Source organism: Amborella trichopoda, chromosome 9 (genome assembly GCF_054954075.1).
Source record: "Amborella trichopoda isolate Santa Cruz 75 chromosome 9, AtrichopodaSantaCruz75HAP2 v2.0, whole genome shotgun sequence".
NCBI lineage: Eukaryota > Viridiplantae > Streptophyta > Magnoliopsida > Amborellales > Amborellaceae > Amborella > Amborella trichopoda.
Window position 1 is genome coordinate 4,591,034 of NC_142344.1, and position 8,117 is coordinate 4,599,150.

At 28.3% G+C, this 8,117-nt stretch overlaps 1 non-coding gene across 1 annotated transcript; it reads right to left on the reverse strand.

Moving 5' to 3' along the window:
* Window positions 1-7,820: 7,820 nt before the first annotated feature.
* Window positions 7,821-7,892, reverse strand: TRNAG-UCC (transfer RNA glycine (anticodon UCC)). The gene has a single exon. It is a non-coding gene; the product is annotated as a tRNA-Gly (tRNA).
* Window positions 7,893-8,117: the final 225 nt, after the last annotated feature.

Here is an 8,117-nt window from a genome sequence, read left to right on the forward strand (position 1 = left end):
CCTCTCTAAATGCATATTTGCATTCTAATCATTTCTAAACCAAAGGGATTTAGAATTCAAATATTGCGTAAATGTTTCAAATAGATTGTAGACCAAATAAGAATTCAAATAGAATTCTAATCACTTTGCTTTACGTAATAATTTACGTAAACCATTTTTCGTAATAGAATTTACGTAAATAGAATTCATAATGATTTACATAAAATTATGTAATATAATTATGTAAATCAGTTACGTAATAGAATTACGTAATTTAATAGAATTACGTAATATAAATAATTACATAATATATTACGGAATATATGATGCAATAATATATATTACGCAATATCACGTAATAATATATTTCTTGTACGTAATGATCGCATATATTACGTGATAATATCTATTACGTATTACATAATAATATATTTTATATTACATAATAATATCTTTCCTAATAATATGTATTACGAAATATATTATTACGTATTATGAAATTTGTATTTCTAATATATTTTGTAATAATATGTATTTCTAATATATTCCGTAATAATATATTCCGTAATTTTTATAAAATAATTTTATATTACGTAATTTTTATAAGATAATTTTATGAAATAATTTTATATTACGTAATTATATAGAATTATATTTTATATTATGTAATCATTACATAAATAAAATTATATTATGTAATCATAAATATGAAATTACGTAATCATTTTATATTACGTAAAATGATTTACATAAAATTACGTAAATCATTTGAATTCGTAAGTAGAATTTATGAATCCTATTTACGCAATAATAATTTGAATTCTATTTACGTAAATAGAATTCAAATCAATTTTTATTTGATTACTAAATAAATATTAGGTAAATAGTGATTTACATAATACTGATTTACGTAAATCAAATAGTGATATACGTAATCAAATAGAATTCTATTTGAATTCAAAGTGATTTACGTAATGAATTCAAATATGAATTCTATTTGAATTCAAATATGAATTCTATTTGATGCATAGAATTCAAAGAAAGAGGGTGCGTAAATGAATTCTATTTGATGCAATCACTTTGCTATGCAAACAAACGCAGCATTTGGTGCCTCTCTATTTGAATTCTAAACAAAGTGATTGCGTAAAGGATTGTAGACCAAAGGGATTGTAGAAATCTCTCTCTACAATCCCTTTGGCGCCTATCTAAATATGCACTAAATCAAAGGGATTACGTAATATTTGCATAATCATTTAGAATGCAAGTTTAATAATAATAATAATAAGAAGGCAAATTTAATAATATAGGAGAAGAAATAAAGAAGTAATTAAGATTGATGACCAAAAAATACTTAAAAAGTGACATATTTTTTTATGCCTTGGGTCAATAATCTCAGAGAATGGAGAGATTGATACATACTCACTCTTAAAACATGGTTATTTCAAAGCTTTGGTTGGATTTATTTTAATGCCTAAAGATGAATATGATAGATTTACAATGGGTTACAAATGAATACAAGTCGACAGCACTTGAGTAAAATGTATCTGTCAAATATACTCAACCGTATATATATATATCTATGCAACCCAATTTCCATTCCTACAAAACCCACATGTTTTTGCTCTACATGTCTCTCTAGGGCGGCACCCGGCCCTTCTCGCCATGCGTTAATCGCTCGACTTGGTGTGAGTCCCACTCTCTGTCTTTTCCCATATCCCTTCACTCGTCTCATTAAAATTGCATGTGCCCGCCCCACTCCCTCTTCTCCACTCCTCTTTCATACATCTCTCTCCCTTGGGCCGGGCCGCATTTCGCCCCTTATCCCTTCCGGGAAAGAGTTGGGTTTGTATATGGCATTGCAAGAAACCACGACTCGTGAACGAAACTTGGCTACGGGTCCTCAGTAACTTGGATTGAGTTCGGAGTTGTAACTTGGGTTGAGTTCGGAGTTATTTGGCCCTTTTGCCAGGTCAAAATTTGTTAAAAAGTAAAAAATACAAAAAATTTAAAAATACAATTATAAATTTAAGAGAAATTATCTTAAATATATCTTAATTTATGCTTAATTGAAAGAAAAAACCCAAACTTTCATTTACCTCGTCTATACCTTTTTTTCCTCATTTTCGATTTTTTTTAACCAAAATGACCTTCACTCTTTCTACTGTCATACATATCATTTTATACGGTATTTTAAATACCGTAGTAACTTCAAGTAATATTACAGTACTTTAAGTATTATTAAAGCTCTAGCCATGACCGTGAAGCCGATTATCGTAAAAACTAAAGCCCATTATACAACATTTTATTCCTCATTTTTGTTTTTTTCTTTTTTTACCAAAATGACCTTCACTCTTTGTACTATAATACATATCATTTTATACAGTATTTTAAATACCGTAGTAACTTCAAGTAATATTACCCTAAAAACTAAACACATTCATTATACAACATTTTAAGTACCGTAAACATGAACCCATGTTATACGGTACTTAAAATGCCTTAAACCCTTTCTCGTTATCTTTTTCATCTCTAATTCTTTTTATGTTTATCTCTTTTTCTCCCTCTAATTCTTTTCAATATTTATCTCTTATTTCTCTCTCTAATTCTTTTTTATCTCTTATTTCTCCCTACAATCTCATCATCGTTTCCTTAAATAGATCACGTCTTCTGTTTTGCATAGCCAAAGTCAATGTTTGATTACCCTCTCTACCGAAATGATGATGAAATTGTAGAGAGAGAAAGAAGAGATAAAAAAGAATTAGAGAGAGAAAGAAGAGATATATATTAAAAAGAATTAGAGAGAGAAATAATAGATAAACATAAAAAGAATTAAAGATGAAAGAGATATTTTGCTGTTCTAAGAGATGTTTTGCTGTTCTTTCTCTCTCTAATTCTTTTTAATATTTATCTCTTCTTTCTCTCTCTAATTCAATGTTTGATTACTCTCTCTAAGGAAACGATGACTCTAAGGAAACGATGATGAGATTGTAAAGAGATAAAGAAGAGATAAGTATTAAAAAGAATTAGATAAAGAAAAAATAAATAAATATAAAAAAAAATTAGAGATGAAAGAGATAAACATAATGAAAAAAGGGTTTACAGCATTAAAAAAAAAATACAAAATTTTGAAAAATACAAATATATATTTAAGGGAAATTATCGTAAATATATATTAATTTATGCTTAATTGAAAAAAACAAAAAAATCCCAAACTTTCTTTTACATCATCTACACCTTGTTTCCTCAGTTTTGTTTGAACCAAAATGACCTTTACTTCCTCAATTTGTTTTTAACCAAAATAAACTTCACTTTTTCTTTTGTTTACATCGTTTACACCCTTTTTTCTCAGTTTTTTTTTAACCAAAATGACCTTCACTTTTTCTACTGTAATATTACTATTTCTACCGTAATACATATCATTTTTCCTCAGTTTTTTTTGGACCAAAATGACATTCACTTTTTCTACTGTAATATTACTTTTTCTACTTTAATACATATCAATATTACAGTATATTACATTTTTTACTATAATACATATCAATATTACGGTACGTTAACTATCGTTAAACTCTAGCCATGACCTTGAAGCCAATTACCGTAAAAACTAAAACCCATTATACCGCATCGTAAACACGAACACATGTTATACAATACTTAAAATACCGTAAACCCATATTCTCGTTTATCTTTTTAATCTTTAATTCTTTTAATGTTTATTTCTTCTTTCTCTCTCAAATTCTTTTGTAATATTTATCTCTTCTTTCTCTATTTAATTCTTTTTTATCTCTTATTTCTCTCTACAATCTCATCATCATTTCCTTAGATAGATCTTGTCCTCTATTTTTAGATAGCCGAAGTCAGTGTTTGATTATCTTCTCTAATGAAGCAATGATGAGATTGTAGAGAGAGAAAGAAGAGCTAAAAAAGAATTAGAGAGAGAAAGAATAGATAAACATAACCCTCTGTAAGGAAACAATGATGAGATTGTAGAGAGAGAAAAAAGAGATAAAAATGAATTAGAGAGAGAAAGAATAGATAAACATAAACCTCTCTAAGGAAACAAGATTGTAGAGAGAAAAAAGATTGTAGAGAGAAAACAAGATCGTAGAGGAAACAAGATTGTAGAGAGAAAAAAGAGATAAAAAGAATTAGAGAGATAAAGTATAGATAAACATAAAAAGAATTAGAGATGAAAGAGATGTCTATCTCTTCTTTCTCTCTCTAATTCTTTTTAATATTTATCTCTTCTTTCTTTCTCTATTTTTTTTTATATCTTATTTCTCTCTACAATCTCATCATCGTTTCTTTAGATAGATCATGTTCTCTGTTTTGTATAGTCAAAGTCAATGTTTGATTACTCTCATTAGAGAAGTTAGAGAGAGAAATAAGAGATAAATATTAAACAAAATTAGAGAGAAATAATAGATAAATATAAAAAGAATTAGAGATGAAAGAGATAAACAATGAAAAAAGAGTTTACTGCATTTTAAGTGTTGTAGAGAAAAAGAAAAGACAACTATTGGCATTTTAAGTGCCATATAACACGGGTAATGATGATGAGATTGTAGAGAAATAGAAGAGATAATTATTAAAAAGATGAGATGGTAGAGAAAAACAAGAGATAACGATTAAAAAAAATTAGAGAGAGAAAGAATAGAAAGATGAATAACTATTAAAAAGAATTAGAAAGATGAAAGAGATAAGCATAATGAGAAAAGATGGATAACTATTAAAAAAGAAGTAGAAAGATGAAAAAGATATGCATAATGAGAAAAGAATGATGATATTGTAGAGAAAAAGATGAGATAACTATTAAAAAGAATTAGACTGAGAAAGAATAAAAAGATGAAAGAGATAGAGATACGCATAATGAGAAAAGGGTTTACGACATTTTAAGAAAAGAATGAAGAGATTGTAGAGAAAAAGAAGAGATAACTATTAAAAAGAATTAAAGAGAGAGAATAGAAAGATGAAAGAGATAAGCATAAAAGGGTTTACGGTATTTCAAAAGAGAAAAGTGAGATAAATATTAAAAAGAATTAGAGAGAGAAAGAATAGATAAACACATAATAGATAAACAAATTAGAGATGAAAGAGATAAATATAATAAGAAAAGAAATTAGAGATGAAAGAGATAGACCTTTTCTGGTAAAGGTAATAATAAAAGGAATTAGAGATGAAAGAGATGAACCTAATCAGAAAAGGGTTTACAGCATTTTACGTGATGTATAATAAGGGTTAGTGTTTTGGGTACTTAAAATGCCGTATAAGGGTTAGTGTAAGTTTACAGACTTCAAGTACCGTATAAAATGCCCTCAGTATTACGATATTGTACCTTAATAAAAATTCATATTACGGTAGTTAAAGTACAGCGCACTAACTATTAGTGTAATACGACTATAGCGAAAGTCAATTTGGTAAAAAAAAAATGAAAATGAAAAAAAAGAGTGTAGACGAGATAAACGAAAGTTTGGGGTTTTTTTTTTCAATTAAGCTTAAATTAAGGTATATTTGCGATAATTTCCCTATATTTAAAGCAAAACGAACAAAATATATCTAAATGAGATTTAAAAAGTAGTCCAAAAATGATTTTTGAAAACTTAATTTTTGACCACCAGTGTTTTATAAATATCCAAAAAGAAGGGAAAACACAAAAAATAAATATTCATGGTTGAAACAGTTTCAAATCTTACTCAAAATGATGGAAAATATATGACAAATAAATATCTGTTTTTTAGATTTTATATTTTTTTTGAAATTTCTTTTTTAATATCCTTTAGCTTGGATACTTGTTTCGCTGAGGTGGTAAGCCCGAGCTACTTAGGCGAGTCCATGTTGGCTCGCCTAAGCAGTTGAACAAGGGTATAAAGTGTTCGGCTGATGCTATACAAGATACATCTCTAAATTTTACCCAAAATAGTGCTTTTAGTATGAAAATATCTTATGATGCTAAAAAATCGATGTTCAACTATAATTCATGATCTTTTAAATTCGTGCAAATTGAGTAGATTCCCCACTCGAAACAATCTTTCCAGGTGGATTTTTGCTCTTTCTCTCTCTAATTCTTTTTAATATTTATCTATTCTTTCTCTCTTTATTTTTTATTTTTATATCTTATTTTTCTCTACAATCTCATTATTGTTTCTTTAGATAGATCATGTTCTCTGCTATATATAGTCGAAGTCAATGTTCGATTACTCTCTCTAAAGAAACGATGATGAGATTATAGAGAGTGAAATAAGAGATGAATATTAAACATAATTAGAGAAGTCCGTATTCGATTACTCCCTCTAAAGAAATGATGATGAGATTGTAGAGAGAGAAATAAGAGATAAATATTAAACAGAAATAGAGAGAGAAAGAATAGATAAATATGAACAGAATTAGAGATGAAAGAGATAAACAGTGAGAAAAGGGTTTACGGCATTTTAAGTGTCATATAACATGGATAACGATGATGAGATTGTAGAGAAAAATAAAAGATAACTATCAAAATTAGAGAGAGAAAGAATAGAAAGATGAAAGAGATAAGCATAATGAGAAAAGGGTTTACGACAGTTTAAGAGAGCAAGATGAGATAAATATTAAAACGAATTAGAGAGAGAAAGAATAGATAAACTAAGAATAGATAAACATGAAAAGAATTAGAGATGAAAAAAATAAACATAATAAGAAAAGGAATTAGAGATGAAAGAGATAAACCTAATCAGAAAAGGGTTTACAGCATTTTATATGATGTATAACATGGGTTAGTGTTTTGGGTACTTAAAATGCCGTATACATGATGTATAACATGGGTTAGTGTTTTGGGTACTTAAAATGTTGTATAAGGGTTAGTGTAAGTTTACAGACTTAAAGTACCACATAAAATGCCTTCAGTATTACGGTATTGTACCATAATAAAAATTCATATTACGGTAGTTGAAGTACCGCACACTAACTATTACGGTAATACGACTATCGTGAAAGTCATTTTGGTAAAATAAAAAAATAAAAAATAAAAAAAAAGAATGTAGACGAGATAAACGAAAGTTTGGGGTTTTTTTTTCCAATTAAGCTTACATTAAGGTATATTTGCGATAATTTCCCTATATTTAAAGCAAACGAAACAAAATATATCTAAATGAGATTAAAAAAGTAGTTCAAAAATAATTTTTGAAAAATTAATTTTTGACCACCAGTATTTTATAAATATCCAAAAAAAAAGGGAAAACATAAAAAAAAAAAATATTCATGGTTGAAACACTTTCAAATCTCACTCAAAATGATCGAAAATATAAAACAAATAAATATCTGTTTTTTAGATTTTTATAATTTGTTTGAATTTTCTTTTTTAATATCCTTTAGCTTGGATACTCGTGTTCACTAAGGTGCTGACCCCGAGTTACTTAGGCGAGTCCATGTTGGCTCGCCCTAAGCAGTCGAACGGCTAGTATAAAGTATTCGGCTGATGCTATACAAGATATGTCTCTAAATTTTGCCCAAAATAGTACTTCTAGTATGAAAAAATCTTATGATGCTTAAAAATCAATGTTCAACTATAATTCATGATCTTTCAAATTCGTACAAATTGAGTAGAGATCCCCCACTCGAAACACTCTTTCCAGGTGGATTTTTTAGAAGCACCGTAGTGCAAATCGAGTAGATCCCCCACTCGGAACACTCTTTCCAAGTGGATTTTTGAGATTGAGCATTGTGCATATCCCCCACTCGGAACACTCTTTCCAAGTGGATCTCTCGCTCTTCCGGTAAAAAATAAGACCGGTCTAAACTAGGATTTACGATGACAAAGTCAAAGGACATAAATAAATAAAAAATACATTGGGAAAGTACCGATTCAATGCGTCTGCCGGGAGTCGAACCCGGGTCTATTGCTTGGAAGGCAATTATCCTAACCGTTGGACTACAAACGCTTCACATGTTCACAATTTTCCACAAAATCTAATTTATAGGCTATTCAAATCACTTGATGCATAAGATCCTGATCTTTCTTTTAAAATCAATCATGGAATTCTGATTTTTTACAGGAGATGGGCAATGGAAATAGTACACTAAATATCCATTTTTAAAAAATTAAGAAAAAATTGTCAGAGTACTTCCTAGAACCATTTGATATTTTTTTTATAATTTGGAAAAGC